This window comes from Saccopteryx leptura, chromosome 2 (assembly GCF_036850995.1).
Source record: "Saccopteryx leptura isolate mSacLep1 chromosome 2, mSacLep1_pri_phased_curated, whole genome shotgun sequence".
NCBI classification, from domain to species: domain Eukaryota; kingdom Metazoa; phylum Chordata; class Mammalia; order Chiroptera; family Emballonuridae; genus Saccopteryx; species Saccopteryx leptura.
Window position 1 is genome coordinate 378748632 of NC_089504.1, and position 23267 is coordinate 378771898.

At 40.8% G+C, this 23267-nt stretch overlaps 2 pseudogenes; one reads left to right on the plus strand and one right to left on the minus strand.

The window, feature by feature from the left end:
- Positions 1-5533: 5533 nt before the first annotated feature.
- On the minus strand, positions 5534-7843 carry LOC136392452 (putative high mobility group protein B1-like 1; annotated as a pseudogene).
- On the plus strand, positions 7817-8264 carry LOC136393830 (small ribosomal subunit protein eS25 pseudogene; annotated as a pseudogene).
- Positions 8265-23267: the final 15003 nt, after the last annotated feature.

Genomic DNA, 23267 nt, shown 5'->3' on the forward strand with positions numbered 1-23267 from the left:
AACACTTCGACATAACAGCATTTTTCTGCTATTTTTTAACTAATAGTGTTGCTCCTGGTTTTTTTCTAGGACCCGTTCCCTACTCTTCTTGAGAGTAATTTCAACACAATTCATTTCAAAATACCATTCAGGCAGACATCTGGATACCCAGATGCGAAACAATGAATTTAGCCCTTACCTCACACTGTCTATAAAAAATAACTCACAACTGATCAAAGACATAAATGTGATTGCTGAAGCTAGAAAAGAACTAGAAGAAAACAGGTGTAAATCATTGTGTCCTGGGATTTGGTTTAATGGTTTTGGAGATATAACACCGAAAACAAAAACAATGAAAGAAAATATAAACAAGACATCATCAAAATTAAACTTTGGCATGTCAAAAGATAACAAAGTGAAAGACAACCACAAGAATGGAAGACGAATTTTGCAAATCATATATATGATAAGAGATTTGTGTCAAGAATACATAAGGCCTCACCAGGCAGTGGCGCAGTAGATAGAGCATTGGTCTGGGATGCAGAGGACCCAGGTTTGAAACCCCGAGGTCGTCGGCTTGAACACAGGCACACCAGCTTGAGCATGGGGTCACAGCTTGAGTATAGGATCACAGACATGACCCCATGGTTGCTGGCTTGAGCCCAAGGTCGCTGGCTTGAGCAAGGGATCACTGGCTCGGCTGTAGCCCCCTGGTCAAGGCACATATGAGAAAGCAATCAATGAACAGCTAAGGTGCCGGAACAAAGAATTGATGCTTCTCATCTCTCTCCCTGTTTGTCCCTATCTGTCCCCCACCACCTTTCTCTCTTGCTAAAAACTAAAAAATAAATTATATATAAGAATTATTACAACTCAATAATAAAAATAACTCGATTTAAATATGGGGAGAATATTTGAATAGACATTTCCTCCAAGAAGCTATACAAATTGCTAAGAAACACATGGAAAGATGTTCAACACCATTATTCAACAGGAAAACGCAACTCCATACCATAAGATACCATTTCATACCAATTAGGATGTTGAAAAATTGGAACCCTCATACACTACTGGCTTTGCATGTAAAATGGTGCAGCCTCTTTGGAAAACAGTATGGCAGTTCCTCAAAATAAAACATAAACTCAGTTAAAAATATGACTAAGGAGTTCCACTACTCACATATTTGAGGGAAATAAAAACATATCTACACAAAACTTATACACAAATGTTCATAGCAGCATTTTTCATAATAGCCAAAAAGTGTCAACAACCCACATATCCATCCACTGATAAATGGAGAAATAAAATGGGGCATATTCATACAACAGGATATTAAAAAAGAATGAAGTACTGATATGTTAAAACATAGATGAACTTTGAGCACATTGAGCTAAGAGAAGGAAGCCAGTTACAAAAGACCACATGTCATCTAATTCTATCTACTTCTATGAATGTTCAGGACAGGCAAATCCATACAGACAAAAAGTGGCTGCCTAGGGTTGGGGGAGGGGACCTGGGGAATTTAATTATTTAATATTATGTTAAAGATTGCTAATTTGCAAGTTAGAAGTTTCAAGAACTGAGAGTACCATATACATTGTAGTTGATCAATAATCCTTGTTTAATTTTTAAACTTTTCATTTTGAATTAATGTAAGATATACAAAAAAATGGTAAAAATAGTTACAAAGAATTTCTATACACTCTTTACTCAACTTCCCCAAATGTTAACATATTACATCACCAGCGTACGGTAATAAAAGCAGGAATTAACATTGCTAGTCTTCCATTAACTAATGATAAATATTATTTGATTTTCAATAACTGTCCCACTAATATCCTGTTTATGGTCCAGGTTCAGTGCAGGCTTACACACTGCGTTTATTTGTCATGTCTCCTTAGTTTATCTATCTGTCTGTCTGTCTATCCATCCATCTGTCTGTCTATTTTTTACTAAGCCCAGTCCATGATGAAAGTCCCACAGCTCAGGGAAGTGCACTGCTCGGGTCCCATCCCGGTTCACTCCCTGCATGAAGACCTTGCCCTTGACCCTCTGCACAGAGCCCACTCTTGGCAGCAGCCGTGAGTTCCGGGGAGGGGTGAGATAGCTAGCTACTAACATTTTTGTTTTGTTTTGCTCTACACTGGAGGTTGGACAGCGGTAGGCCGAGGCTTCTTGCCCTGCGGAAAGCCAGAAAGGAATACGGAGCCGGAGCAAAACCCTGGCTCCTGCGCCCTGCTCAATCAGGATTAGAAAGAAACCAACCAGCACCCATCCGGCCGCGCTCCGCAGCCCTCTCCTTAGTCTTTTTTCCCCTCTCTTTTATCTTTTATATCCTTGATGCTTTTGAAAAACACTGGTCAGTTAAATGGAAGACTATCCCTCTGTTTGGGTTTGTCCGAGTGTCCTCATTATTAAATTTAGGCTATGCATTTTGGGAAGGATACTACAATACATTCGTGATGTGGTACCCTTCTTAGCACACCATATTGTTGGTAAGTTTCATCACTGGTGACATTAATTTTGACTATTTGGTTAAGGAGCTCCCAGCCAGGTTTTTTGACTGTGAAGTTATGACGTTTCTTGAGAGAGGGATAGATAGGGACAGACAGACAGGAATGGAGAGAGATGAGAAGCACCAATCATCAGTTTTTCGTTGCGACACCTTAGTTGTTCATTGATTGCTTTCTCATATGTGCCTTGACCACGGGCCTTCAGCAGATTGAGTAACCCCTTGCTTGAGCCAGCGACCTTGGGCTCAAGCTGGTGAGCTTTTTGCTCAAGCCAGATGAGCCCGCGCTCAAGCTGGCGACCTCGGGGTCTCGAACCTGGGTCCTCCGCATCCCAGTCTGACGCTCTATCCACTGCGCTACTGCCTGGTCAGGCATGACGTTTCTCATGGTAGTTAATAAGTACATTGTGGAAAGATACTTTGAGACTATGTAAATATCCTGTTTCTGGTCATATCTTTACCTACAAACTGGAGCATCTATTGCTAATGCTTCCTGAAAACTCGTATTACTGTGATGCTTGCAACTGATGATTTTCTATGTCCATCGTCTCTTCTACATTTATTCATTGGAGTTCTCCTGTAAGACAGGACTTTCTCTTTTCCTCTATTTATTTCTATCAATATGGACTCTTGAATATTTGTTTTATTCTGTGGATTGTAATGCATTATTATAACTTTCTTTTTATTTTGTTATCCAAATCGTCCCTGAGTGTGAAGCCCCATCAAGTTATGTAGCTTGTATCTCACTACGTCCAGTCTTCATCTCAGTGTTTTGTTACTCGCTGGGACCACACGATCTTCCAAGTTCCCTCTGTACCTTCCCTGCCCCACTGTTGCGATTAGCCATCTCTGAAAGTAGTCCTGGCTCCTTTATGTTGGCTAATCTTTGGAAACAAAAATCTTACTACTAGGTGCTCACTGCTAGTAGGTGTCATTGTTTCTTCACTTCAGGGGGCAGAGCTAGGAAGCATATGCCTTTGTGACATACCCATGTCTCTACTTACTTCCACATCTGTCTGTCTGTCTGTCTGTCATCTACTGAAAACCCTGACCTTGTACTGATACATCGAATTTCATTCCACCACTCAGGATTCATTCTATTCTTCCACTTTCTTGTATGTAATTCCTTTCTCTGATAGGAAAACAAACAAACAACAAACAACAAACAAAACCCTGGTGCTTACTGTTATCAATATATTTACTTATCTGCTCAACCCTTGATTACATATAAAGCAGTTTCAGAAGTGCTAACCTAGAACCTATTTGAATTAAAGCACAATACTCTGTACTCTTCAGCCTTAAAGTATATAGTTTAAATTCCTGTCCAATTCCTCATCTTAATTCCTTTTTTTCCCACACCCTTATAGTGGTTATGTTATTAATTTGTAATAAATTCAATACATATTTTTATTTTATTTTTAATTTTTTTCCCATTGATTTGAGAGGAGGAGAGAGAGAGGGAGGGAACAGAGAAGGGAGAGAGAGAGAGAGAAATATTAACTCATTGTTCCACTTTATTGTGTGTTTAGTTGTGTATTCATTGACTGCTTCTTGCATGTGCCTGCCTGACTGGGGACTGAACCCATGACTTCAGCACACTGAAACAATGCTTTATCCACTGAGCAACCCGGCCAGGGCCAATACATGTTTTTAAAAGTAAGTAATATTTGTAAAAATATTTTGAAAAACACCATGTATATGGAACAGCCTCTTTCTCTTTCACATAGCCCAGAAGTCCTGGAGAAATATTCAGAGGCTGTACGGAGATTCAAGCCCTGATTTCTTGCCACCCTACTGCTTTTCCCAACACTTTTCTGTTCCTGTATCACCTCTTCCTTTACTGCTCTGGGGAGAAGTTCTCACAAGTATTTTAAAAGTTCTGAATTTCCACCTAGCCGACCTGCACTAAACTCCCCACTACTTTGGCCGTAGCCCAAATAAAACCTTTAGTTTTCTTTTTCTTTTAGATTTTATTTATTGGTGAGAGAGAGAGAGAGAGAGAGAGAGAGAGAGAGAGAGAAAGAAAGAGGGTGAGGAGGAGCAGGAAGCATCACCTGTAGTAGCTGCTTCTAATATGTACATGCCTGGGTTTTCCAGGTCAGTGCTTTATCCACTGCGCCACCACAGGTCACGAAACGATGGGTAGTTTTCTATGCTCAAATCTTATCAATCCATTTTTCATTCACTTGGGTTGAAAGTGGCCACCAGGTGGCGCCTCCGAATCTACTGCAGTCCTGTTTTACCATTTTGGGAAAGAAATAAACATTTTGGGAAAAAAATTTTTTTTTCTTTTAAAGTCTGCTTCTGCAGTGGTTAGGTTGGCTTTAGGATGCAATTACATTTCTGAAAAGGGAAGAGATGTCCTTTTGCATGTTTTAATTAGTTCAGAAAATTTTTACCATTTATGTCTTCAGCTCAGCGCTCAGTAAAATAACAAAGGAAGCACAATTTAGCCTGTCTTTGTCTTCACCTAAAAACCTTGGGTTCCTTTCCTTTTCCTTTAATTACATCTTGCTCCAAAGAAAAACTGAGATACAAGGTCTTTTTTTTAATAAAAAATTATATTATATTTACTTAGAAGCATTCAGAATGTCAACAAAAAGTTGCAACCTTCTTTTTCTTTTTTCTTTTCTTTTTCTCTTTTTGCAATTACAGAGTGGTCTTCAGTTTACAGAGCAACTATTTCATAGAAGCTGCATCGGAGAAAACTGAAGATGAAAAAACTACCATCTGCATATGTGATTAATTTGTGCTGCGCCCCAAGAACCTGCTTTCAATTTCCATGCCGATCTACAGCTCCCATACTGTACCACGCAAGGTTAGTGGCTACTGGAAATACCACCAGGACCGAGCTATCTGAAGACACACTTGGCAGTGTGTTAACTATACAAAAAGAAAAAAGACACTCTATAGTTTAAAAAGAAATCTTGCATAGCCTTCCAGTTTAAGTTTTTTGTTTAAAAGGATTGAGTTGTGTGCAGGGGGGGGGGGGGGGGGTGTTACATGCTTTATAGAAAAGGAAAAAGCTGCACCAGAACCAACTTATTCATCATTATTATCATCTTCTTCATCTCCTTCCCTCCGCTTTATCTCCCTTGTCTTCCTCTCTTCCTTCTTTTTCTCGCATTTCTCAGCCTTGACAACTCCTTTTTATTATTGCCGCACAAGGATACTGGGTAAGCAGCAATATCCTTTTCGTGTTTCTCCTCTAGCTCCGCTGCCTTCTCTCCATTGGGCGGCTTGTCGTCTGCAGCATGGTGACCCCACATCTCTCCTGGCTTCTTCGCAGCATCACCAAAGGACAGGCCCAGATGTTGTCCTTTGATCTGGGCGATACTCAGAACAAAACGAGAAAAAGGTCAAAGACAGCTTTGTGGGTGCATTAGGATACTGGACCTTCTTTTCGGTTTCCCCTTTAGGAGGGCTATAATAAGTTTTCATTTCTCTTTTCTAATGGGCCGTGTCTGCCTTTGCCATGTCTTCCAATTTCCTTTGCTCTTTAGCAGATGTGGTGTTCCACTTCTCTGAACACTTCTGAGAAAACTCAGAAAAGCTGACTAAAGCATCTAGGTGCTTCTTGGGCTCCTCCCAGCAGGTTTGCACAAAGAAAGCATATGGTGCCATTTTGCCTCTCAGTTTTTGAAGATCTCCCTTGCCTGTGTTTGACTGCAGCTCCTCAGCGAGCACAGAACCACCCAGTGATCCGTCTGGCTCACACCTGCCCTGGAGGCGCTGTCTATGGAGCTCAGCGTATTGCAATGGCTGTCAAGATACAAGTTTGTTGACAGCTGCAATGTGGCCTTCACCGTAAGTGTGACTGAGGTCTTGGTCCATCAGCCTCTCTGCAAAGGACGCATAGAGGGAACATCAAGAGGCTGGAATTCATGAAGAAATGCCACCTCCTCCTTGAGGAGTCACTTAGCTGTCCTGGACTTTGGTTTTCTTATGTGTAATAACAAGGGATTATTGAACTTCATATCTCTCAGGAGCCAGGAGAACAAGGTAAGTGTATGAAGAGCCTGAGAATTTGATTTAAGACAACAGGAATTGGAGTTGACTAAACTAGAATTGGGAAGTGCGTGCCCTGCTAAACTGCATTCAAATTTAAATTTTTGAAAAACATTGGGTAGACCAAACAAAATATTTCTGGACATTGAATTTGTTCAGAAAGCTGCCAGTTTTTAGTTCTTTAACTTCTTCTGTAAACACTCTGTAATTTACTTGTAATATTAGCTATCACATTGTTCTCCATGACTCCTGCATGTCTAAATCTTAATTCCTTTTTGTAAAATCCACTTAAATGCCACCTACTCCAGGAAGTTTCCCTTGATTTTTCTCTCACTAAATCAGAAAACATTTTCTCTCTCATCTGAATTTTTCTAGCACTCTTATGTACTGTCTTCATGGCTCTTATTGCTCTTTTTATTGTGGTATGGTTATTTACATACTGGTCAATTTTTTTCATATATATACACACACACACACACACACACACATTTTTTTTTTGTATTTTTCTGAAGTGAAAAGTGGGGGCGACAGACAGACTCTCACATGAGCCCAATCAGGATCCACCTGGCATGCTCACCATGGGGAGATGCTTGGTCCATCTGGAACATTGCTCCATTGTGGCTGGAACCATTCTAGTGCCTGAGGTGGGGACCATGGAGCCATCCTCAGCGCCCTGGGCCAACTTTGCTCCAATGGATCCTTGGCTATGGGAGCGGGGGGGGGGGGCAGAGAGAGATAGAGAGAAAGGAGAGGGGGAAGGGTGGAGAAGCTGATGGGTGCTTTTCCTGTGTGCCCTGGTCAGGAATTGAACCCAGGACTTCCACACACTGGGCTGACACTCTACCATTGAGCCAACCGGCCAGGGCCCGTACCTATATATATATTTTAAGCTCCTGTGGGCAACTTTCATGTCTAATTGAGTTTTGTATCTCTACTGTCTAGAAAATCAGTTAAAAATATTTACTGAGGGCCTACTCTATGCTAGACATCATTTTAGGCACTTCATTCAGCCCACAGTAGTGGGGACTTGATAAATACTTCCTAAATGAATGCTATTAAATGGCTGACCAGATTAAGGAAAATGAAAAGGACAGACAATGCCAACCAAACATTAGGGGTATGTGGAGCAGCTCTCATACTCTGCTGCCTCCACAACCTTGGCCTTCAAGTGTATTCTCATCATTAACTTATGTTGCATGGCAAGAGATTTTGTAGATGTAATTTAGTTACTAATCAGTTGACCTTAAGATAGGGAAATTATCTGAGAGGGTCCAGTTCAATCCTGTGAGCTCTTTAAAAGCCCAGTTTCTTGAGCGGTAGTCACCTGTGTTGGAGTTTCGCCATGCCGCCCAAGGACGACAAGAAGAAGAAAGATGCTGGAAAGTCGGCCAAGAAAGACAAAGACCTGGTGAACAAGTCTGGGGGCAAGGCCAAAAAGAAGAAGTGGTCCAAAGGCAAGTTTGGGACAAGCTCAATAACCTGGTCTTGTTTGACAAAGCAACATATGACAAACTCTGTAAGGAAGTTCCCAACTATAAGCTTATAACCCCAGCTGTTGTCTCTGAGAGACTGAAGATCCGTGGTTCCTTGGCCAGGGCCGCCCTACAGGAGCTCCTTAGTAAAGGACTTATTAAACTAGTTTCAAAGTACAGAGCTCAAGTAATTTACACCAGAAACACCAAAGGTGGGGATGCCCCAGCTGCTGGTGAAGATGCATGAACAGGTCCCACCAACTGTACATTTTGAAAAATAAAGCTTTATTAAACAAAAAAAAAGCAAACAAAAAAAAAACACCCCAGTTTCTTCAGCCAGTGGCAGAAGAGGGAGTCAGAGATATTCAAAGCATGAGAAGGACTTACTGCATTGTGACTGACTTAACTGGGCCTAAAGGAGGACTCTAGAGGCAAGAGCTCCCCTCCGCTGACAGCCAGTAAGAAAACAGGAAGCTCAGTCCCATGTGACCACAAGGAACAATTCTGCCAGAAACCTGAGTGGGTTTGGAAGCAGCGTCTTTCCTGGAGACTCCCAGTCAGAGCCCAGACCAGCTGAAACCTTGATTTTGACTTGTAAGAACTTAAGAGGACCCCATTGAGTCTGTATGAGACTATAAATGAATACATGTAAGTTACTAAGTTTGTGGCAACTTGTTATGTAGTAATTAAAAGTAAAAACGGGCCCTGGCCGGTTGGCTCAGTGGTAGAGCGTCGGCCTGGCGTGCAGGAGTCCCAGGTTCGATTCCCGGCCAGGGCACACAGGAGAAGCACCCAGCTGCTTCTCCACCCCTCCCCCTCTCCTTCCTCTCTGTCTCTCTCTTCCCCTCCTGCAGCCAAGGCTCCACTGGAGCAAAGTTTGCCCGGGCGCTGAGGATGGCTCTGTGGCCTCTGCCTCAGGCGCTAGAATGCCTCTGATTGCAGCAGAGCGACGCCCCAAGATGGGCAGAACATCATCCCCTGGTGGGCATGCCGGGTGGATCCTGGTCGGGCGCATGCCGGAGTCTGTCTGACTGCCTTCCTGTTTCCAGCTTTGAAAAAATACAAAAAAAGAAATAAAATAAAAAAAGAAAAGTAAAAACGAATACAAGGCACTCAACCATCGCAGTGGAGAGACTCATATGCAGAGGAACGAATGCTTCTAGGAAAAGCCAGCGCCAGGTTGCCAACCACGTGGGTGGGCCCTTTCAGGAGTGCCTCTTCCAGCCCCAGTGAAGCCTTCAGAGGATGCAGCCTGGACCACCATGCTGACTGCAGCTTCCCAAGAGATCCTGAGTGGATCCACCGAACCAAGCTGCTCTTGAATTCCTGACTCACCAACATCACGAGAAGAGGAGTGATTATCACTGTTGTAAGCCAAGGAGTTTGGGGTAGTTTGTTACACGGCAACATGTTTCCAGGTTGCTCCGCTACGCTAGGCAATTATAACCAATCAGGTGCATTCCAGGCCCCTTAGCTCTCTGACATCCCAGACTTCAGACCACGCAGGCAGCCTCACTCTCCCTGAGACACATCCCTTGTAACTCCCTTGCCCTCTGCCTGCCCTTAGGAGGAATTCTCTCCTCGGGTGCTCGGGGGGTGTAGAATTGCCGAGTTGCTCTGGGAAGCATGTGTAAGGGCCAACTAAACTTCCTTAGGAGGAAGATGAGAGAAAAATGTATATTTTAAAGGAGAAGACACATACACTGCTCACAAAAATTAGGGGATCAGAGAACGTGCAGATACTCCAGTACTTTCAGCCTTTTGTATAGTGCAGTTTCACCAGTGAAATAAAAGTTAGCTTTGCATCTCATTTGCATAATTGAACAACTATTTTTGACTTGTTGTTTGCTTTTCTGATGTTCTTGTTTAATTGAAAAAATCAAATGCTTCTTTATCACTTCATATTCATTTTGAAATATCCCCTAATTTTTGTGAGCAGTATATTTACTTCCTAAAAGTATTGTTGATTAAGTGATAATGGTAGGAAAACAAAATACTATACAGTCATTCAAAAGATAGGGGAGAAAAAAAAATCTCTATATGGATGTGGAACAGACCAAGATCATTAACAACTACAGATAACAGATGTATTTTACTTTTATTTATTTATTTTTAAATTTTTATTTATTAATTTTGGAGAGAGAGGACGGAAGAAAGAGAGAGAAATATCAATTTGTTGTTCCACTTATTTATGCATACATTGACTCTTGTGGGATTGGACCCACAACTTTGCCATATTGGGACGACACTTTAACCAACTGGGATACCTGGCCAGGACAACAACAGATATATTTTTAAGTGAAAAAAGCAAGGTTCAGAGCAATGTATACATTTAGCTATCACTCTGTTATGAAAAATATATTTGTAAATGTCTAGTGCAGGGGTAGTCAACCTTTTTATACCTACTGCCCACTTTTGTATCTCTGGTAGTAATAAAATTTTCTAACCGCCCACCGGTTCCACAGTAATGGTGATTTATAAAGTAGGTTAAGTAACTTTACTTTATAAAATTTATAAAGCAGAGTTACAGCAGTTAAAGCATATAATAATAATTACTTACCAAGGACTTTATGTTGGATTTTCGCTAAGTTTGGCAGAATAAATCTTTATAAAATAACTTACTATAGTTAAATCTATCTTTTTATTTATACTTTGGTTGCTCCGCTACTACCCACCATGAAAGCTGGAACACCCACTAGTGGGCGGTAGGGACCAGGTTGACTACCAATGGTCTAGTGTATAGGTATAGAGCAGGGATCAGGAAATTTTTGGCTGAAAGAGCCATGAACGCCACATATTTTAAAATGTAATTCCATGAGAGCCATACAATGACCCATGTACATTATGCATTATCCAATAAAAATTTGGTGTTGTCCCAGAGGACAGCTGTGATTGGCTCCAGCCACCCGCAACCATGAACATGAGCGGTAGGAAATGAATGGATTGTAATAAATGAGAATGTTTTTTTTTTTTTTATAATAATTTTATTTTTTAATGGGGTGACATCAATAAATCAGGATACATATATTCAAAGATAACAAGTCCAGGTTATCTTGTCATTCAATTATGTTGCATACCACCACCCAAAGTCAGATTGTCCTCTGTCACCTTCTATCTTGTTTTCTTTGTGCCCCTCCCCCACCCCCTTTCCCTCTCCCATTCCCCCCTCCCCCCCGTAACCACCACACTCTTATCAATGTCTCTTAGTTTCACTATTATGTCCCTCCTACGTATGGAATAATACAGTTCCTGTTTTTTTCTGATTTACTTATTTCGCTTCGTATCATGTTATCAAGATCCCACCATTTTGCTGTAAATGTTCCGATGTCATCATTTCTTATGGCTGATAGTATTCCATAGTGTATATGTGCCACATCTTCTTTATCCAGTCATCTATTGATGGGCTTTTTGGTTGTTTCCATGTCCTGGCCACTGTGAACAATGCTGCAATAAACATGGGGCTGCATGTGTCTTTACGTATCAATGTTTCTGAGTTTTTGGGATATATACCCAGTAGAGGGATTGCTGGGTCATAAGGTAGTTCTATTTTCAGTTTTTTGAGGAACCACCATACTTTCTTCCATAATGGTTGTACTACTTTACATTCCCACCAACAGTGTATGAGGGTTCCTTTTTCTCCACAGCCTCTCCAACATTTGCTGATTACCTGTCTTGCTAATAACAGCTAATCAAACAGGTGTGAGGTGGTATCTCATTGCCGTTTTGATTTGCATTTCTCTAATAGCTAAAGAAGATGAGCATCTTTTCATATATCTGTTGGCCATTTGTATTTCTTCCTGGGAGAAGTGTCTATTCATATCCTCTTCCCATTTTTTTATTGGATTGTTTGTTTGTTTGTTGTTGAGTTTTATGAGTTCTTTGTATATTTTGGATGTTAGGCCCTTATCTGAGCTGTTGTTTGAAAATATCATTTCCCATTTAGTTGGCTTTCTGTTTATTTTGTTATCAGTTTCTCTTGCTGAGCAAAAACTTCTTAGTCTGATGTAGTCCCATTCATTAATTTTTGCCTTCACTTCTCTTGCCTGTGGAGTCAAATTCATAAAATGCTCTTTAAAACCCAGGTCCATGAGTTGAGTACCTATGTCTTCTTCTATGTACTTAATTGTTTCAGGTCTTATGTTTAGATCTTTGATCCATTTTGAGTTAATTTTTGTACAGGGGGAGAGACTGTAGTCCAGTTTCATTCTTTTGCATGTGGCTTTCCAGTTTTTCCCAGCACCATTTATTGAAGAGGCTTTCTTTTCTCCATTGTGTGTTGTTGGCCCCTTTATCAAAAATTATTTGACTATATATATGTGGTTTTATTTCTGGACTTTCTATTCTGTTCCATTGGTCTGATTGTCTATTTTTCTGCCAATACCATGCTGTTTTGATTGTCGTGGCCCTATAATAGAGTTTGAAGTCAGGTATTGTAATGCCCCCAGCTTCATTCTTTTTCTTTAGGATTGCTTTGGCTATTCGGGGTTTTTTTATAGTTCCATATAAATCTGATGATTTTTTGCTCTATTTCTTTAAAAAACGTCATTGGAAGTTTGATGGGAATTGCATTAAATTTGTATATTGCTTTGGGTAATATAGCCATCTTGATTATATTTATTCTTCCTAGCCAAGAACAAGGTATATTCTTCCATCTCATTATATCTTTTTCGATTTCCCTTAACAATGGTTTATAGTTTTCATTATATAAGTCCTTTACATTCTTTGTTATGTTTATTCCTAAGTATTTTATTTTTTTTGTTGCAATCATGAAGGGGATTATTCTTTTGAGTTCCTTCTCAGTTGTTTCATTGTTGGCATATAGAAAGGCTATTGACTTCTGTATGTTAATTTTGTATCCTGCGACCTTACTGTATTGGCTTATTGTTTCTAGTAGTCTTTTTGTGGATTCTTTGGGGTTTTCGATGTATAGGATCATATCATCTGCAAAAAGTGATACCTTTACTTCTTCTTTTCCGATATGGATGCCTTTTATTTCTTTGTCTTGTCTGATTGCTCTGGCTAGAACTTCTAGTACCACATTAAATAAGAGTGGAGAGAGTGGACAACCCTGTCTTGTTCCTGATTTAAGGGGGAAAGCCTTCAGTTTAGTGCCATTTAATATGATGTTAGCTGATGGTTTATCATATATGGCCTTTATCATGTTGAGATATTTTCCTTCTATACCCATTTTGTTGAGAGTCTTAAACATAAAATTGTGTTGTATTTTATCGAAAGCCTTTTCTGCATCTATTGATAAGATCATGTGGTTTTTGTTCTTTGTTTTGTTGATATGGTGTATTACGTTAACCGTTTTACGTATGTTGAACCATCCTTGAGATTCTGGGATGAATCCCACTTGATCATGATGTATTATTTTTTTAATATGTTGTTGTATTCAATTTGCTAGTATTTTGTTTAGTATTTTAGCATCTGTATTCATTAGAGATATTGGTCTGTAGTTTTCTTTTTTTGTGCCATCCTTGCCTGGTTTTGGTATGAGGGTTATGTTGGCCTCATAAAATGTGTTTGGAAGTATTGCTTCTTCTTCAATTTTTTGGAAGACTTTGAGTAGAATAGGAACCAAGTCTTCTTTGAATGTTTGATAAAATTCGCTTGTATAGCCGTCAGGGCCTGGACTTTTATTTTTGGGGAGGTTTTTAATGGTTTTTTCTATTTCTTCTTTACTGATAGGTGTGTTTAGGCTTTCTGCTTCTTCTTGACTCAGTCTAGGAAGGTTGTATTGTTCTAGGAATTTATCCATTTCTTCTAGGTTGTTGAATTTAGTGGCATAAAGTTTTTCATAGTATTCTACAATAATTCTTTGTATATCTACGGTGTCCGTGGTGATTTCTCCTCTTTCATTTTGGATTTTGTTTATATGAGTTCTTTCTCTTTTTTCCTTGGTAAGTCTTGCCAAGGGTTTGTCAATTTTGTTGATCTTTTCAAACAACCAGCTCCTTGTTCTATTAATTTTTTATATAGTTTTTCTGTTCTCTAATTCATTTATTTCTGCTCTGATTTTTATTATCTCCTTTCTTCGGCTGGTTTTGGGTTGTCTTTGTTCTTCTTTTTCTAATTCCTTAAGGTGGGAAGTTAAGTGGTTCACTTGGGCTCTCTCTTGTTTGTTCATATATGCCTGAAGTGATATGAACTTCCCTCTTATTACTGCTTTTGCTGCATCCCATAGATTCTGATATGTCGTATTGTCATTTTCATTAGTCTGTATATATCTTTTGATCTCTGCACTTATTTCTTCTTTGACCCATTCATTTTTTAAAAGTATGTTGTTTAGTTTCCACATTTTTGTGGGATTTTTTTCCTCTTTTTTGCAGTTGAATTCTAGTTTCAAGGCTTTATGATCAGAAAATATGCTTGGTACAACTTCAATTTTTCTGAATTTGCTGATGTTGTTTTTGTGGCCCAACATATGGTCAATTCTTGAGAATGATCCATGTACACTGGAGAAAAATGTATACTCAGTCACTTTGGGATGAAATGTCCTGTAGATGTCTATCATATCCAGGTGCTCTAGTGTTTTGTTTAAGGCCACTATGTCTTTGTTGATTCTCTGTTTGGATGACCGATCTAGAGCCGTCAGCGGTGTATTGAGGTCTCCAAGTATGATTGTGTTTTTGTCAGTTTTTGTTTTAAGATCAATAAGTAGCTGTCTTATATATTTTGGTGCTCCTTGGTTTGGTGCATATATATTAAGAATTGTTATGTCTTCTTGATTCAGTGTCCCCTTAGCCATTATGAAATGGCCATTTTTGTCTCTGAGTACTTTTCCTGTCTTGTAGTCAGCATTATCCGATATGAGTATTGCTACACCTGCTTTTTTTTTGGATGTTATTTGCTTGGAGTATTGTTTTCCAGCCTTTCACTTTGAATTTGTTTTTATCCTTGTTACTTAGATGAGTTTTCTGTAGGCAGCATACAGTTGGATTTTCTTTTTTTAATCCATTCTGCTACTCTGTGCCTTTTTATTGGTGAGTTTAATCCGTTTACATTTAGTGTAATTATTGATACTTGTGAGTTCCCTATTGCCATTTTATATCTTGCTTTCTGTTAGTTTGTGTCTTGTTTGATCCTTCTCTTTCGTTTTTCTATCTTTTTGTTTTTATTTGGTTGTATTCCATACATCTTTCCTCTGTTGCTATCTTTTTTATCTCATGTGCTTCTGTGGTGGTTTTTTCAATGGTGGTTACATTTGAGTAATGAAAAGGGTCCCTACCCTGTTCATTGTAGCGAACTATTTTGTGAGTACTTTTGCACTCCATCGTCCTTTGCTACTGTTAATCTCCATCTTTCCCCCTCTTTCTTTTTGTTGTTGTCACAGTTTAAATTTGGTTTTATTGTGTTCTTCTTGGAGCTTTTACTTGTGGCTCTGTTTTTTTTTGTTTGTTTGTTCTTTGTATCTGATTGGAGAACCCCCTTTAGTAATTCCTGGAGTGGGGGTTTTCTGATGATAAATTCCCTCATCTTTTCTGTATCTGTGAATGTTTTTATTTCTCCTTCATATTTGAAGGATAGCTTTGATGGGTATAGTATTCGTGGCTGAAAGTTCCTCTCTTTCAGGACTTTAAATATTGGGGTCCACTCTCTTCTAGCTTGTAGAGTTTCTGCTGAGAAATCTGATGATAATCTAATGGGCCTTCCTTTATATGTTGTATTCTTCTTTTCCCTGGCTGCCTTGAGAATTTTTTCTTTGCTGTTGGTTTGTGTCAATTTCATTATGATATGCCTTGGAGTAGGTTTGTTGGGGTTAAGAAAACTTGGAGTTCTGTTTGCTTCTTGAACTTGAGGCTTTATTTCTTTCCACAGGCTTGGGAAGTTCTCATCTATTATTTGTTTGAGTATGTTCTCCATTCCATTTTCTCTCTCTTCTCCCTCTGATATACCTATTATTCTTATGTTATTCTTTTTGATGGAGTCAGATAATTCTTGTAGGGCTATCTCATTTTTTTTAATTTTTGAGTCTCTTTCTTCTTCTCTCTGTTTTGCCTCAAGTTGCTTGTCTTCTATTTCACTAATCATCTCTTCTATCTGACCTGTTCTATTAGCTAAGCTTGTTACTTCGTTTTTCAGCTCGTGAATTGAGTTTTTCATCTCTGTTTGATTTGTTTTTATAGTTTCAATTTCCTTGGACATATATTCTTTGTGTTCATTGAGTTGTTTTCTGAGCTCCCTAAATTGTCTTTCTGTGTTTTCTTGTATATCTCGGAGGATTTTTAGGATTTCTATCTTGAATTCTCTGTCATTTAGCTCCAAGGTTTCCAATATATTAAATTTTTTCTCCATAGATTTTTCCTCATCTAGCTGTGTTACCTCTCTTTCTTTTGTATCCATGATATTCGATTTTCTCTTCCTTAATGGCATCTTTGGGTGTATTGCGAAGCATCTGGAGGCTCCAAGTATAGGTTTTTCTGTTTCTGGTTGAAGATCTTGTTGAGTTTTGGGGGAGATTTATCGGAATCGCTTCCTACCCCGCCATTACTCTGACGTCATCTCTCGAGAATGTTTTATATTTTTAACGTTATTATTATTTTTATTAAAGATTTGTCTGCGAGCCAGATGCAGCCATCAAAAGAGCCACATCTGGCTCGTGAGCCATTGGTTCCCGACCCCTGTTATAGAGTATTTCTGGTCATAAAGATTGCCTTTGGTGCCTGATCTGTGGTGGCGCAGTGGATAAAGTGCCAACCTGGAAACGCTGAGGTCGCCGGTTCGAAACCCTGGGCTTGCCTGGTCAAGGCACATATGGGAGTTGATGCTTCCAGCTCCTCCCCCCTTCTCTCTCTCTGTCTCTTCTCTCTCTCTCTCTCTCTCTCTCTCTCTCTGTCTCTCCCTCTCCTCTCTAAAATGAACAAATAAAAAAAAAGGTTGCCTTTGGAGAAGAGAACTGGGTGGGGGGAGGGCTCATTTTACCATATTCCTTTTGTACCTTTTCAATCCACATACATGTAATATCTGTTAAAAATGAATACCTTTTTTTGGGAGAGAGATAGGAGCATAGCAACAATTTCATGCTTCCCTACTCCCCTCCATTAACACACTCACACACTACTAGAACTTCTTGCACACACACACACCTTCCTTTCACATGTACTTAAACAGTAAACATTTACACACACACACACACACACACACATACACCTTCCTTTCACATGTACTTAAACAGTAAACATTTAGCCAAATGTTCTCCCTTATAACCACATAGCCCGTGTATCTGTTGTACTCACAGACATCCCCATGCATGTCCCCAACAAGCATATATACATACTCAAATGTGCCTTTGACCCAACCCTTTGCCCCTCTACCCACACCTGTGCCTGCTTCATATGTGGGTACACCTGGGCGGATGCCCCCAATTACAAAACGAAACAGGTTAAAAGTATCTTATTCAAAAGCACTAGTGGGGCCTAATTATAGGTGACTATAAAACTCTAATTAGGGGAGGGCTCGTCAGCCACTGAACAAGGGAGGAGAATGGCAGCCCCACAATGAAAAGACCTGAAAGACTAATGCGGCTTCTTCAGCCCGCAGAGGGGGTTTGACTGCCTTTTGAAGGCACTGGAGTGGGCAGACCGGAAGGAGGGGGAGGCAGTAATAAAAAGCTGCGAACCCTCCAGGCAAGCCCCCTCACCCACACACACATACACACTCCTCCAGCATCTGCCTGGAAGCCATTTACATGGAAACATCCACTCTCTGTCTAGGGCTGGCAGAGGAAGGGAGAGGAACGTCTATTAACAGCACCCTGTCCCTCCTCCACTCTCTGAGCTGCCTCCTGGGCTCCCTCAGGAATCCCGAGTCTTCCCACCTATCAAAATTCATTCTCTGGAAGCCACAAGCATCACTTTGTGGAGAGGGCACTCATTCAATCCTGACTCAGCCACTCTCTAGCTGTGTGACCTTTGTGAGTCATTTCAACTAAGCAAACCCGTGTCCTCAATTACAAAATGGACTGCTAACGTCTATGTTCTGGAGTTCCGAACAAGCACAGAATGGTAAACGAGAAAGTGCTTTTCAGACTGCAAGCTGCTGTGTAACTATTAGCCATTGTGGACCAGACTGAATGTTCCTGGAGGACAGGGATCATACCTTAGTCATCATTGCTCTCTGGTTCCTCTAACATTTCTCCCATGGCGTGGAACTGAAGAGTTGTTCTCACTGTGGGGTAAATGGCAGGCTAGAACAAAGAGGTTCTCTCTACCCTGTGTAAACAAATGGCTATAACCTTTGGAGATGGGATGTGGAGTGCCCATACCATTAATTCTGATATTAATTGAGCAATTTCTGGGGAGCAGGTACCATCTTGAGCAGTTTACACATATTCATTTACTTGAGACTCATGATGTTTTCTAAAGAGGGAGTACATTATTAGCATCATTCCCATTTTAAAGATGAGGATATAAAGTTTTTCAGTTAAGGCACTTACCCAAAGCTATACTCTTAGTAAGTGGAAGAGCACGTCTTGAGAACCAAGGCAGTCAGTCTGGCTCCTCCGCCTATAGTTTTAACTGTGTAGAGCAGGGGTCCCCAAACTTTTTACACAGGGGGCCAGTTTACTGTCCCTCAGACCGTTGGAGGGCCGGAGTATAAAAAAAACTATGAACAAATCCCTATGCACACTGCACATATCTTATTTTAAAGTAAAAAAACAAAACGGGAACAAATACAATATTTAAAATAAAGAACAAGTAAATTTAAATCAACAAACTGACCAGTATTTCAATGGGAACTATGGGCCTGCTTTTGGCTAATGAGATGGTCAATGTGCTCCTCTCACTGACCACCAATGAAAGAGGTGCCCCTTCTGGAAGTGCAGTGGGGGCCGGATAAATGGCCTCAGGGGGCCACATGCGGACTTTGAGCTGTAGTTTGGGGACCCCTGGTGTAGAGTTTAGGTTCCAGCCAGCAGGTGGTGAATGACATTTGGGCTTTGTGTTGTTTTAGTTGCCCTTGAGTTCCAGTTGCAGCTCACATTTCGCAAATGCTATAACATCCCAAGCACTATGCTAAGACTTTTATGTATATTATCTCCTTTAATCCTTTCAACAACCTTATTATCAAACAAATGCTATTGTTTATGGTCCTCATTTTACAGATAAAGAAACTGGGGCCCCCAGAAATCCAAGAAATTGCCCATTATCACAGTAAGAGTTGAGTGTAGAGCTAAAGCCAGAACTTGCTAATCTGATCCAGAGCCTACATCCTGAACCTCATCATATTTTACAGTCACTTTGCATAAGCAGCTTTGCATACTTTGTGGTCCAGCTCATCTACTTCTGCAAGAGGGGTAAAGTCTAGGGGCGGGACTGGGAACTGCCAAAGAAGTAGAGAAGAGACTGAGCTAGTCATGATGGGTGAGGACAGGAGAAAGGAGAAGGAAGGAGGAAAGTAGTGATAGGACAGTGTGTCTCCTAAAAGCACGGTATTTTCTAGTTGCTTTGGTGTATAAAGATGACATTGGTCCACAAAGATTTTGTGGCCTACAGATGGCACAAAACTAACCTTCAAATGATTATGCTCTAAAGCTTGCATGTTGAAGAGAGCTTCAAAGAACCATTATGGGGAGATAGGTGTATAATGGAAGAAATCAGAACAATGGTCGTGGGTAAGGAGGAATTCAGCTTGGGTCTGGAAGACAGCAGAGGATACCAGTAAATAAAAACAGCTGAGATGGGCTTTCCAAGAGCTATCAATTCTGATGCCTAGAATATTCCTTTTTGCAATGCCCTCTCCACATTTGAAAGATTTTACCCATTAAAGAAGATTAATTAAATAATACATTTTTCTACTTATAATTAAAGACAATAAAACTGTCTATTACATTTTTCAATTCTCACACATTAGCTAACTTTTATTCAACAAACAAGCATTTAGCACCTGTTACATGTGTGGTGCTCTGTCCGGTACTTGGAATACATTGTTAGTACATTAATAGACAAGATATTGCCCTTTCCTGAAAGAAACTTTCTGAGTTTTCCTGTTGAAACCAAAGAAACTTGGCTTTGCTGTCCAGCACTATATTGGGTAGATAGATGTATATTTGTTATTAGGATTTTTGAAATACATGAATAAAAATTATTGCGAGACAACTATCTGCCAGGCAGGTACTGGGCACTTGACAAATACTTGGTTTTGCTGTTCCTGTCTCCCCTTCGCCTTCACTCAAATGCAAGCTCCGTGTTTTGTTTTTTGCTATACCTCTAATGCCTATAATGATGCCCACCACATAATAGGTGCTCAACAAATACTAGTGGAACTGACCGAATGAATTAACTTCAAGCTCTCAACTACCCTGCAAAGTAGTTGTGATAACTTTTGTTTCACTGATAAGGAATCTAAGACTCAGAGAGATTGAATAAATTACTCATCATTCAACGACAGGGCAGGGATGTAAATCTCAGATCTGTCTGACTTTAAAGGTACTACTCCCGTTCTGTTCTTCCACCACAGACACCCAGAGACAGGGACGCTAGGTTGGAAAGTTCTGGAGTAAGACACGAATATGTAAAAGTGTGTTGGTGCAGGAATACTGGTTAGTGTGTATGGTCAGAGGGAGTATGGGGGATGATACTGTAGGGCGTTCTAGTATTTAAGGCCTGAGATGCTGGGCTGAGGACTTCAACTGGATTTGGAAAGCACTGAGAAATGCAAATTTTCCATTTGGTTGGAATTGTGTTGGAAAGATTAATCTAGCAGTTATGTATAGGGTGGCTTGGACTTTAGAGAGATGGGAGATGACTGGTGTCATGTTTGTCTGTGGTGAAGGTGGTGACCAGTAATTGAATGGAGATGGTGACAGTAGTAATAGAAAGGAGGGATGATGTGAGAATGGACTCCAGTGCCCCAAGTGAAGGAGGATAGGACAAGTTACAGAGACTGATTTGCAGCAGCATGTAGGTGAGGTAGCTAGTTAGCATGTGTGGTTTCCTCCTCCTTCCTAGAGTTATCTCCAGGTGGGGAGCTTCTCTGTCTTAGGACCAGAGCTTTAAATCACTCACTTTCTCAGTGGAGCTATGGCTAGTCATTTCCTTATTAATATGTTTGAAAATTTAGGATTATATGTGCACACATTCAACATCAGCATGTTGTTGTTTTTGTTTTTTGGGTTTTTTTGCATTTTGAACTTCGATCAATAACTATATTAAGGACATACTGTGTTAAGGTTTGGAGATAAAGAGAACAGAAATTTGGAAATCCATCTGGCTTCCTAATCCAATCTACATGTGACCCCTACCTTTCTGTCTCTTAAATTGGAAAGTGTGGATGATTATTGTAACTATCTTATGGGAGTGCCACGAGAATTTAATTAGTTAATATAGTTTCAGCACATAGAGTAGTAAACTAGAAAATGTGGTAAGTGGTTGGTAAGTGCTTGCTACTGTTGTGCGCATATCAGACAGAGCCCCTCCCTTTAAGGGACACAATCATGGAACTGATTCATCCAGTCCAGCGAGACTGCGATGGCACATGTATGCAGAGATGGGGGTCTACGGGGTGATTCTTATGGATGCTCATCTGTTGTTCAACCTGATCCTCACCACTGACAGTCAAGTTTTCTTCATGTCACCCAAACTCATCGGTGATAAAATAACTCCTACCTCTTCTCACGCCTCCATGATCCTAGGGCCTCCCAGGAGTGTGGCAGAGTCACAGCCCCCAGGAGTCTTGGAGGTGACCTTTTATCCCCCTCCCACTTAGCAGACCTGCAGGAATTCAATCTTTGCCTGGGACAAATGAGATGATATTCCCTTTGGAGAGAGAGAGAAAAAAAAGACAATTTTCACCTTTCCCTGGACCCAGATATTCATTTGCCTGATCACCTGCAAAGCAGATGAGCCTCTGAGATGCCCTCATTCTTGTTCACTTAGGGGTGAAAAATTACCAGCAAGAAATCAATTAGCATCTTCTATAAGCAGGTCCCAAGCCTTCTGGAGCTGATTCTTTTACTCTATCCTCTGCACATAAGCAGCATCTGCTTTGGGATCTTGTCCTAATTGAGTCCATCTTATGCTGTTATCATTTGTTAATTGTAGCCCCAAGAGAGAAGAGGGGGAGGGAGAAAGGGAAAGGGCTTTGCCTGGAGGGAGGTGATAGGCCAGAGGGGTCAGCATAGAACTATCTATGACACAGAACTATCTAGACACCTGGCTGGTTCTACATGCAATGAAGAATAATAAAAACAAATCTTTCTCAGTCACTTATTATGCAGCAGGTATTATTCTAAATGCTTCCTGTGGATTAACAGATCTAATCACTACAACAACTCTTTAAGTTAGGTGTTCTTATTAGTTCTCATTTATACATAAGAAAAACAGAGGCACCGAAAGGTTAAGGATTTCCCTAAGTTCACACAAAATTGAAGGACAACCAAGATTTGGGCTTCAACATTCTGGCTGCCACCTCTGTTTTCCTAACTGCTGTGTGGTATCACTTCCCCCTTGGCCAGCCCCTTGTAGTCAGAGGGCTGAGTCGTAAGCTGCCGTGTTGGAGTAAAACTCAAGTCCAAGGGCTGCTGTTGAGAAATCAACATACCTGCGCCTTGGTGACCTCCCAGCTCTCTGCCGGGAGAGCTCGAGGAGCAACAGGTAGGGGTGGCCTCTAAATGCAGAACTCTGACCTGGCTGCAGAGAAAAGAGGAGCAGGTCTGGGGACATCTGGTCTAATGGGGAAACAGACAGACAAAGGCAAATTAACATCGGCCATTAGAAGTAAGGCCTGAAACCCAAAGCCCAAACTCCTTAGGAAAGCATGAGAAGGCCCAGCCCCTGTGGCCTCTGCCAACCTCCCCAGCCTCAGGGTGAATACCGAGAAGAAAAAAATCTCTCCTGTTGCGAGGCCCCCACCCCACGCTGGAGTAAAACTGCTTCCAAATGCCAGATTCCACTCCTGTTTCTCAGAGCACAGGATTGCATGGTCAAATGTCCTCAGAGGTCAGGCAGGCCGTATATACAACAGGAGCAGTGCAGTCTGCCTTAACCTGAAGAGCATACATTTTGCCTAAAGGCTTTCAGGATGAAAACATAGCTGAACAGGCAAAATCCCTGTGGGTTTATCGCTGCAAGGCTCTCCCTTCCGAGGGGGAGGAGCGATGGGAGTGAGCAGGGTGTTTCCCTGTCCCTGTGCATTGCTTTATAGTAAGGGCACAGCCCGGCCCTATAGACCCATGGATGGACTCCAAAGCCAGGTAACGTGATTTTGAATCCCAGACTTACTAATTTCTTGTTTCTGGGCTTTTGGACAAATGATACGCCTTCCCCTGCCCAGTCTCTTCATCTGTATGATGG